The sequence below is a fragment of the Echinops telfairi genome, unplaced genomic scaffold, assembly GCF_000313985.2.
Source record: "Echinops telfairi isolate 266 unplaced genomic scaffold, ASM31398v2 ScPeMD7_7457;HRSCAF=8495, whole genome shotgun sequence".
NCBI classification, from domain to species: Eukaryota; Metazoa; Chordata; class Mammalia; order Afrosoricida; family Tenrecidae; genus Echinops; species Echinops telfairi.
In genome coordinates this window covers 3,380,970-3,392,684 of record NW_022111357.1, presented here as the reverse complement: position 1 = coordinate 3,392,684, position 11,715 = coordinate 3,380,970, and the positions used below count along the sequence as shown (strand labels likewise).

At 44.1% G+C, this 11,715-nt stretch overlaps 1 pseudogene; it reads left to right on the top strand.

The window, feature by feature from the left end:
- Positions 1-3,394: 3,394 nt before the first annotated feature.
- LOC115872744 lies at positions 3,395-11,023 on the top strand (annotated as a pseudogene).
- Positions 11,024-11,715: the final 692 nt, after the last annotated feature.

The window sequence follows — 11,715 nt, the reverse complement described above, 5'->3', positions numbered from 1 at the left end:
TCGGACAGGGCAAGATATGACAAAATAATAATTTATAAATTATCAAGGGCTCATGAGGGAGTGGGGAGCGGGGAGGGAAGGGAAAAAATGAGGAGCTGATGCTGGGGGCTTAGGTGGAGAGTAAATGTTTTGAGAATGATGAGGACAATGAATGTACAAATGTGCTTTACCCAATTGATGTATGTATGGATTATGATGAGTTGTATGAGCCCCTAATAAAACAATTAAAAAAAAAAAAAAGACATCAAGCTTCTGAAACCCCAGATAAGGTCACTACTGTCAGAATAAACTCAATCACAGTAGGAAAAAAAAAAAAAGATAGCCGCCTTGGAAATGTGAGTGGGTTTCTACGCTGTCCTATCATGTTCCCACGAAGCAGAAGGGGCTCGACAGCAGCAGGTGCGATTTGGTTTTCGCTTCATTTTTACCACAGTCAATCTCTGGATTTCTCCAGTGCAGAGATCTCTGGGTGGGTTTAAACTCCCTATCTTCCGGTTCTTGTTAGGTGCCTTGAGTCGCTTCCAACCGTGCAACCGAACCTCACACTGCCCAATCCAATGCCACCCTCACCATTGTTCCGCTTGAGCCCTTCCTGGCAGCCACTGCATCAGTCCACCTTTTGTGCTGAATGTCTGCTTTGTCCAATAAGATTTCCTTTCCCAGGGACTAATCTCTCCTGATAATAGGCCCAAAACTTGTGAAACAAAGTCTTGCCATTCTGATTTCTCCAGGAGCATTCTGGCCACATTTCCTCCAAGACACATTAGCAATGGCGTGTTTAACCACTGGGCCAGCGGGGCTCCTTGCTCTCGCTCGCTCGGCAGTATCAGTAACCAGCGCGCTTGGTCTTTTCTTTTTCGATTTCCGAAACTCCTCCCTTCCCCTCCCTATGATCACTCCCCAGGGCTGGCCTGGATGATTGAACCAGTATCCTCAATGGTCTCTATCTTCCGTTTGATTCCTCCAGTTCCTTCCACACACTAGTCAAGATTGCCATGTAGCTCTCCTTAGTGGAAACCCCTCTGTAATCCTCATTGCCCTCTGGAGAAGTCCCAGGCTCCTGTTGACCTCCCCGGATCCAGATCTGGATGTGATCTTTTTTCCAAAGACCGCCTGCCTGGACCTGGAACCCACCTCTGACCTCCGTTCCCCCTGCTTGATCCACCTGGCAGACAGTCATCAATGTGTCCCTGCTGCAGCCCGTCTGACTAAAGCCATGACGATTCCCCACTCTGGAGTGCAGCGCTGAGACTCCATGCTCTCTTCAGAGCCAGAATGATCTTCCACTGATTCATGGTGATGCTTCTCTCTGGGTCTCAGTTTTCCCCAAATATACCCTGATTTGAAATCTTGACTTGTGGTCTTGGCCTCTTGCCAGTTTCGTGTTCTCCCCCAAACTGCTTCTCTCCTCAAAGACTCCCTGCTGGAGATCAGGCTTGGGGGAAGGACAGGTAAGGAAGAGTAAGCTGTCTGAGAATCCCAGATATTCTTGGGATCATTGGCTGCTCCAGGTCCCTTCTGGACAGCTTATCCTTTGGCCTAAACTTCCACTGTATTTGGCCTTTCGTCTTTTACCACAGCAAGCCTGCATCCGGTGTCCACTTGATTTTGCTCCCCACAACCATATACCCACCCTTGTCCAAGACCAGGTGTGGCACTGGCTCCATCTGCTGGAATAAGGAGGCAGCACCGCAGCATTGCAAAGAAGGAATTTTTTTTTTAATGTAATCATTTTATTGGGGCTTTTTAAAAAAATTTAATCCTTTTTTTTTAATTTAATCGTTTTATTGGGGCTCATACCTTTTTAAAAATTTAATCATTTTATTGGGGCTCATACGAAAATAAAGAAAAATGAGGAGCTGATTCCAGGAGCCCAAGCAAAAAGCGAGAGTTTTGAGAATGATAAGGGCAACGGATGTATAAGTGTGCTTTACACAACTGATGTATGTGTGGATTGTGATAAGAGTTGTATGAGCAAAGAATCCTTCCATATGGATCACCCCTCAACCTCCAGAAAACAAAAATCCCCACAACCAGACCAACAAGCAACCGCACGATAAACAGAGAAAAGCTTGTCAAGTGTCAAATAAATAAGAAAGACCAAATCAGAACCGATGCCTTTGAATGACGGTGTAGGCAAAGAATGCGACTGCCAGAACAACAAACCAATCTGTCTTGGAAGAAGTACAGCCAGAATGATCATTAGAAGTAAGGACGAGAAGAGTTTTGACTCACGTACTTTGGATGTGTCATCAGGAGGTCCTTGGACTGGTCATGCTTGACATCATGCTCAGGAAAGTCCAGGGTCAGTACAGAAGAGGAAGATTGACCTCGTCGTTGCCACAACAGATTCCATCTGGGACCAATGGAAAGGATGACTCCGGACTGGGCAGTGTGTGATTCTGCTGTACACCAGCTCCCTGTCAGTTGGGATTGACTAAACAACAACTAACGACAACAACATGACTAACCAGCTATTGAGCAAACACAATGAGCCTATTTTGTGTCATGTGTTGGCTAGGTCCACGTGACAGAGTAGTGAACAAATGGAACTTTTCGGTTCCTTGTGGACCAACCACAGATAAACATGAAATGAGAATAATTCACCTTGTATAGAACCAGGAGAGAAATAAGCAGGGCACTGTGATCGATTCAACAGTTACGGACGCCGCTATAGATGAAGTGCTCGAGAAAGAGTGTTCTCCGAAGGTGACCCTTGATTTGAATCATGAAGGAGAACTAGCTAAACACTTGAAGAGTTTCGTGGGGGACACTTCAGGAAAGGATATGGGAAAGGGCTTAGGGTAGTCAAAGTGCAGAAAGAAGTGCAGGGGGCCAGAGGGACCCAAATGAGAGGGTTGATCATGTTGGCGAGGCATTGAGGGGCCAGGGTCATCCAGAACCTTGAGGCCCTGGTGAGTTCAAATTTTATTTTGGAAGCTGCCAAAAAGACTGAGGAAGGGATTTAGATGGAAGAGTGATCTGCTTTTAAAAAAAGCTTCCTTTACTGCTGTGTGGAGAATGGATTAGAAAAGGGTAAAAGTTGACTGCAGGCGAGCATTTGGAGGCTCTTAAGGCGTGTAGGCAAGGGAGATTGTTGGTGGCCCAGGTTGGGTGGTAGACACACCCTTCTTAGAGCTTCTGTTTCCCCAGCTACAAAGCATAAAGTGATAATCTCCTTCAAATTAGTTGAGGTACCTACAGAGGAACACATCAATTCCTCTTAGATGAAGGCTACTTAGAAGCGAGGATGGTGACCCTTTGGCTCGCTTACTTTAGACATTGGTCATCAGGGAAGACAAGTTTCCAGAAACGGACATTATGTTTGATCAAGCAGAGGGTCAGCGAAATGAGGGGAGCCGTTGGTGAGATGGATGGGCCCAAAGCCGCAACAATGGACTCCAAGATGCCAATGGTCATGAGGATGGAGCAGGTCCAGGCCCAGGTAAGGTTTTCCTGTTATACATAAGGTCACCCTGAGTCACAGGTGACGTGACGGGAACTAACAGCAGTATAGAGAGAGGCTGCTTGTGCTTTATGAGCCTAAGGGGGAAAATCCTAGTCTATTTGGAAACTTTGATCTGAGTGAGCAACTGCGAAGTGTGGTAGAGATCACACAGTCCTGTCTTGACAGGCTTTCCCCGACATTGTGAAAGAAGAGCAAGGAAGTCCGAGTGTGTAAGCGTGAGTGTATATAAGAGAGTCAGAGAAGATTAAGAGCTCCTGTTTATAAAGTATTTTCATGGCTCTTAATATTCAAGCAATATTTGGATCATTTTTCAGCATCCATTCTTTGGTCATCATTGCTTATCTTTTTGTTCACTCTGTCTAGAACTTTCATTAAAGTGCCAATAATTTTTCATAACACCCATACATTTTCAACCTCGTCAGGATATACAACCCATAAACCCCACCACCTTTTTATTGTCCTTCATTTTCCCCCTACTTTAGATTCCACTGTCTTATTGCACACATCATTTCTTTCAGAAGGCCAAGCACAAAACTGGTTCCTATAGGAATAGGCTAAAGAATATCCTAAATGTCAACTTTTCCAGATGGTGTATCACTCCAGGTCTCTCACGTCAACTAGTCCTTTCCTCCATACCTCCATGCTGCTTGGGGTTCTATAACTCGTTGCAACATCTCAAAGAACTCATGAACTCATTCAAGAGAATGTCTCATGGTTTGGAGGCTGGCATGTCATGGCCAGAGGCTTCTCCTGACTCACATGGTTAAAAGGGCTGCTGAACCAAATCGATGTCAGAGGACTGGCAACTGGTTCACAAGGTTACGGAAGCTGACAAACTAAGTCAGACAATAAGCTGTTGACTCAAGTTCCAAAAACCAGGAATCAGATGATGACATGACGCAGAACCCAGAAGAAGAGAGTGAACTTTCTTAGAGCACTCAAATATAGATCATACCCACAATAAAACCCCCCTGACTTGACCAAGTTAATGCAAGAGTGTTACTTGATGTGATTAGGGCAGCGGTTCTTAGCCTGTGGGTCGAGACCCTTTGGGGGGTTGAATGACCCTTTCACAGGAGTCACCTGATTCATAACAGTAGCAAAATGGCAGCTATGAAGTAGCAACGAAAATAATGTTATGATTGGGGGGTCACCACAACATAAGGAACTGTATGAAAAGGTTGCGGCATTAGGAAGGTTGAGAACCACTGGACTAGGGTAAGGGTGATGATTTGCGTTCCACCCTCTAGTGAGGAGCTCCCTCAGGACACAGCTCACTCTAATCTGCCTCATTAACCATAACTACAGGCATAAACGCAAATCACAAAATGGAAAATCATCCCATCAGGTCACAAATTGGAAAGTTGGACAAATGATTACATCATTATATAACGGCCAAATCACTTAGTTACCTAACCACCAAACCACAAGCTGTCCAAGCCCCAAGCACATTATATGCATAGTCCCATCCAATCAGTATGGCTAGAAGAGAGCCCCAAACCCATCGGTTCTCAGCCTGTGGGTCGAGACCCTTTTGAGGGTTGGATGACCCTTTCACAGGGGTCACCTGATTCATAACAGTAGCAAAATTACAGTTCTGAAGTAGCAACGAAAATAATGTTATGGGAGGGGGTACCACAACATGAGAAACTGTATTAAAGGGTCGCAGCTTTAGGAAAGCTGAGAACCGCTGTTCTAGGGGCAAGTATTTCTTCCTTGTTCCCTGGCTTTTAAAATATAGAGGGTGGTCTTTTCTTTCTTACTCATTATTTGCATTTTTATCTTTATATTATTATTACTTTATCCTTGCCACTTTTTTTTGTATTGTTTCTGTTGGGTTTTCCAGTTTGTGAGGCACAGAAGGAGTAGATGCATAAAGATAAGGGTTAGGGGATGTAGGAGAAGGCGTAGGAGACAGGGAGGGTGAGGGGATTTGGGGAGCAAACAATGTATATGTGGGGGAGGGAGCACTAGAACTGATTGTGATTACACAACTCATTTTAAAGGTGATTTTTTGTAAGTGATTTAACCATGAAAAAAAAGTTCTAAAATTGATTGTGGTAATTATTGTACAGTTCTTCTTGATATGGTTGCATTGTATGATATGTGGATTATGGGCCAATAAAAATATTTTTAAAATATGGCAAGAAGAGCCAAATTAATTAACTCATTGCAAGACATTATTGTTAACTTCCTCTCTCCCTTTTCTTCCTGTTTAAACAAACACCCAACTAGTTGCTACTGAGTTGATTCTGGCTGGTGGTGAAGCACGTGTGCCTCAGAGCAGAATCGCACCCATCAGCCTTTCACGACTGACCTTTCAGGAGATCACCAGGTCTTGCTTTCTAAATATCTCTGGGTGAATTTGAACAGCTAACCTTCTTAATTGTCTAGCCCATAATCATTTGTTTCACTCAAGGACTCCTTAAATGAAATAGATTCTTGTTTAATCCAAATCTCAGACTGAACATAGTTGGGAAAAACACAATAATACTGATGAGTTTCACATTAAACGGTCCCTAAACAGGCTCTTGACAAAGTGCTCCTCATTTCTCTAGTCTATTTGTTCTCCCACTTTCTTAGAAAACTACTTCACACTCCGTCTTCTCAGACCAAGGCTTCCTCCTCATCCTCACTTGTATTCAATGACCTTGCTTCTTCTTTCACCAGAAAAGCAATCAGAAAATAACGGCTGCATCCTCCTGACAGCTGCCTCGCCACCTACCCTCCATCATCTGCCTGCACCTGCATGCTCTCACTGGCCTCCTTTAACACTAAGTACCATCCTTGTTCATATCTAAAGCTAGGCCAGTGACCTGGATCCCATCTTCTTACCACATGTTTTCTTCAGTTATGTTATCTTTCTCCTGCATCTTCCATTTTGTCTTTTTACCATTTCATTCTTGTAAAGGTGCTATAATATCTCCCGTTTTAAAAATGAGCCAAAATGAAACAAAAACCAAAGCCTCCTTTGACAGCGTGCTCCTGTCTGGCTACCACCCCCCTCTCCTATGTGCTCCATCTGACAGCAAAACATCTCCCAAGTTGCCTCCCTTCTCCGTCTCCATTATCTCTTTCTCTGTGTGTGTGTGTGTTGTTGCAGTTAGGTCTCTCTCTCTCTCTCTCTCTCTCTCTCTCTCTCAGGACCCCACTCATTCTTACTAGAGCCACTCTGATTAAGGTTCTGCTCTCATCATTATCTCAAAATTGCTCTTCTCAGCTCACCAAGGGCCTCCATATGCTAAACCCAATAGTCAGTTCACAACCTTCCTTCCACTTCCCTCAGCTGAGCTCAAATAATCACTTCCTCCTTGAAATATTCACTTGACTTTGGGAACATCGACACTTCTTCTCTTTATAGTTTTTCCCTCCTATCATCCCAACCTTTATCTGGAGTACCCCAGAAACCAATCCATAGATCTCTTATCGACACCTTCTGTCTTGATGGTGGTTCTCAACTCGTATCAGTCTCAACCCCTTTTTATTCTATAGTATATTTTGTAAACTTTTCATCATAAAAATTTCAAACATACACACTAGAGAGAACAGTACAATGTATCCCCACATCCTCAGACTGGACAGCTAACTTTATTTCTCCCCATTTATGTTATCTATAATTTTTTCTTCTTTGCTTAAGTATTTCAAAGCAAACCCCAGACAGCATGTCATTTCACTCTGACACACTTCAGTATGCATTTCTTAAAGACCATTTTCTTATAGAATCACAATGCCAAAGCAATCATACTCAACAAGTTTAACATAGGTCTTTGGTATCATTTAATGCCCAGTCCACAATTGCATTTTCCTTAATGTTTCAAATATGTCTTATGACAGTGAGTTTGTTTGGATTCAAACAAGAGCTGTACATAGCATTTGGGGTCTCCTGCAGCTCTCCTTTCCTTTCACGTTTCATACGATTGGCTTGCTGTAGAAACCAGTTCAATTGTTTGGTAGAGAATTCCACATTCAGGATTTACTCCCCTTTCATAAAAAACCCTTTGTAACTTGGCTCTTTATTGTCATGGAATAAAATTCAGAGATAATACAACTACTGTATTATTTAGAGTCTGGCAAGGAACAGATGGCACATTCAAGCAAGTCCAATAGAGGCCACTTTAACTAAGGGACTATTGAAAACGATATGGACAAAGTTAAGGGAAAACAATAAGAAAGGATGAAGCACCAGAGGGCGTGTCTGTTACCCCTGGGCATGAGCGCTGAAGTGAGGGAGTGGTATCTCCCTTTGGCTGAACCTAATAGGAAGGCACTGGGTACAGGAGTTGGTTGGTGTCGACCATAAAAGCCAGCCTCCTGTGGCAGAGAACAGGGTGTAGGAGAGCTGAGAATAGATTTGGAATGGCAAATGGATAACACACCCTGCACACCTAAATTATAAATAGTGGATTTTATTCTAAAACATAAAAAGAAATAAAAGGAAAGAGATTTTTAAAAAGACATACTTGAACTGTGAAAATGAATTCATCAGAAGACTTAGTACAGCCATCACATACTTGCAGCCCACCCACCTTGTCATTCTCCTGTTCCACTCAGTATGACAGCAAAGGAGAGTTTTGTAATCTTTAAAAAAAATTTTTCTGATGGGTGGATCATCCTGGGGCAGAATCATGGGTTAGGGGATCTCCTCTGGTTTCATGAATTTAAATTTCTATTTGATGTCTCTATTTACACCTTTATCTTATTGCCCAGTAAATGAAACACTGCCTGATCCTACACCATGCCCAGGAGCAATTGCAGATTGGACCACTGTTATCCATAAGGTTTTTATTGGCTGGTTTTTGTAAGTAGATCACATGACCTTTCTTCTTAGTTCATCTTGGTCTGTGCTCCACTAAAACCTGTTTAGCGTCATCTGAAAACCCAAACCCATTGCCATTGAGTCCATTCTGATTCACAACAACTCCAGGACCGAGCAGAGCTGCCCCATAGAGTTTCCGAGGCTGTAAATCTTTATGGAAGCAGTATCACAGCAACACTGTCTACGGACAGATGGGTGATGAGTATATGTGAGGTGCACATTGGCTAAAATCAAACTCAAGTGTCCTGCAATGAAAGGTGGAAATTCTACCACTGAACACCCAATGTCCCCACACATCAAAACCTGGGTTAGACCGGGTTCTCTAGAGAAGTAAAGCCAGTAACACGTACATACGAGAAAAAATTATCTCAAGAAAATGGCTCACACAATTGTATTAGTGAGTAGTCCAGTCTGGTTCAAGTCTATGGGTCAGATGTTAAGCTGGAGGCTTCTCCTGTCTTGTGTAGCTGGAGGGAGTGACAAACCAGGCAGCAAGAAGACCACAGGTAGGTGTATGCAGAGGTGGATGAATCCCAGGTCAGCAGGCCAGATGGCTGGCTACTGATCGTTCCAAGGGTCCGAAAGCAATATGACAAGACATTGGTTCAAGTCAAAAACCAGAGGTCAGGGAGCCAGATGCAGGAGCCAAACACAGCAAGAAGCAAACAAGTGCCCCACTTCATCTACTTATATAGGAAGACGGCCACACCCCCAAGGGAACTTCATCAGGGCTGTGACCTGAGTAAACAGGTTGCATTCCACCCTAATAGGATCAGCTGCTCACAGCAGATTCTACTATGGAGTTGATTATGATTACACTGTGTTAGTTAACATCATGAGGATTGCTAGACCTTAAGTGCCAAACAACTGAGACTCTTGTCTGAGCCAAGTTGACATAAGCTTAGGTATCACAAAACCAAACTGTGGATTTAATTCCCATACAGATATTCCCTTTATCTTCATCTGGACTTAAGTTCTTTACTAAATGTCAACCTAATTCTTCTAGTTGCTCACGGCAAAATATTAGAATCTTTCCCAATGCCTGATTTTTCTCACATCATACAAACCATTAGCCAATTCACTTGACTCTATGTTCAGAAACATTCCAATCTGATCACTCTTCACTACCACTATTACTGCAACCACCGTGGCCAAACCATTCTCACTTTTCTTCTGAACAACAGCCTCCAAACTGCTCTTCCTGCTTCCGTCCCCGTCCCTGCATTCTATCTGGACACTGCAGGCACTGTGATCCTTTTAAAATGTGAAATGTACACTACTCAAGTGGCAGTTCATTCAGAATTAGAGACAAAATCTTTGCCACGGTCACTTGAACCCTGCTACTTCTCTGAGCTTACCTCTTACTCCCAGTGCCCACTGGCTTCTTTGCTGTTCCTTGAATCTGCCAATTACATTCTTGGCTCAGTGCCCAGGCACTTGCTCTTTCCTCTGCTCGAACACTCTGACCTCAGCTTTTCCCATGGCTAATTTACTGCAATGTCGTGCTATTCGAGAGTCCGGCTTTCACCACCTAGACAAGAACGTTTCCCTCTTGACCTGGCTTTATTTTTCTTTACAGCAATGATCATGGCCTGATGCATTTATTTGTGCATTCTGTTGTCAAAGACAGTATTCTCCAGGCAATGTTAAAACAGGCCGTTCAATAGATAGCTGCCTTTAAGTCAACACTCTTGGCACCGTGTACACAACTGTTGCCCAGTCCGGTGTCATCCTCACAGTTATTGGTGTACTTGAACCCATTGTTGCAGACATTGTGCCAATCCATCTCACGGAGGGTCTCCGTTACCCTCAATGGTTTTCCATTCATGTCTTCCTCCATGATGTATCCAAAATAAATGAATGGGATAATGAACGTTCTATTGAGCTCCTAAGGTTTTCATTGGCTGACTTTCAGAAGTACATTCTCTTGGCCTCCTCTCTCAGTCCCCTCAGGACCAAAAAAAGTCCTCTACTCTGTAACACCCGGGGTCATTCTGAATCGGACTCAAGTTCACCCTGTCCGGGCCCGGTAGGAAGGGAGTTGGTCGCACGGCGCGGCTGGAAGAGGTGAGCCCTTTCGTGAAGCGTCCGGACCCGGAGAAGGGACACGGCAGATGGCTTCGGAAATGGCGCAGAGAAGCTGGAGAGGGAGGTGGCTAGAGACCAATTGCGATGCCTTGGCACGCTGAGCAATTTGATCTGAAGAAACACGGCTGGCCATTTCGTGGGCGCTGGGAGTCGCCGTGGTGCCCGTAGGAGCCGAGGCAGAGGAGGAGACCCATTTGTGCTTGTCGTTTGAAGCCTCGCCACCAGAAAAACAAGATTTTGAAACGCATCGTGATTCCGGCCCATTGGACGGTAAAGCGTCTGTAGGTAACCTTGGAAACCATGGCAGCAAAACCGAATTGGAACGGGCTTTGGGCCATTACGGCCCACTCATCAGTGTGTGGTTGCCAGAAACCCTCCTGGCTTTGCTTCTGTGGCATCTGAGGACCCTGGGGATGCAGCCGCTGCTGTTGGAGAGCTGTCCGACGGTGAGAAAAGACGTCGCAATCACGCCCCCTCCCCCTCACCCTGTCATCAGGATGATTGTGGGAGGAGGAGGCTTCCACCTCGCCCAAGACCTCCGAGGAGGAGAAGCAGGTCCCTTTCTAGAGACAGGAGAAGAGAGAAATCGCAAGCCTTCCCGATCCGGCTCTAGGTCTCGCTGCCGATCTAGGTCCAATGAAAGAAAGTAAGAAGGTGGGTTTGCAAGCGGTGTAGTGTGTACAGGGAATCGCATCCTATGACAGGAGTGTACAGAAAGTTCACGTTTGGTTTCAGACTTAAGAAGCCTTGGTGCGTTTTTCAGATGTTTAGCTGTTTGAATTTGTTTGTTGTCTTTTTTAATAATGACACTTGACAATGTACTTCTCTGTGGTTTGAAAGGGACCATATGAGGCCTGTAATACCAAGATTTGATTACTTTACAATGACTCCGTACACAAAATTGAATTTGCTTTGAATTTCGGTTAATCCTGCATAAGACTGCTAGTAAACCTCTCAATCTTGCCCTCCTACACTGTGATGTTCTAATAACTAGGAAACAAAATTGGCAAAGGTTGAACTAAGAACTTTTGGGGTGGGGGGTTCGTGGCTGGGATAAAGGATGCTCCCGTAGTTGAATGAGCAGTCTTTGAGAGCATCTGAGAACACAGAAGCCTCCAGATTAAAGCAAGGAATAACGGCATCAATAAACTCGAGGTTTTAAAAATCCAGCCCAGTCTTCAACAGTGTGCAGAAGTGAGATGGTTTAGACTCTGCTAGGTTTAAGGAGTTAATCTTTCACTTACGGTCTTAAATGGGTTGGGATTTCTGTATACAGAAAGATAATTTTGACACATTTGGAAAATGGAGTTACTATGCAAGATTGTTTTCTTTTTTTTTTTTT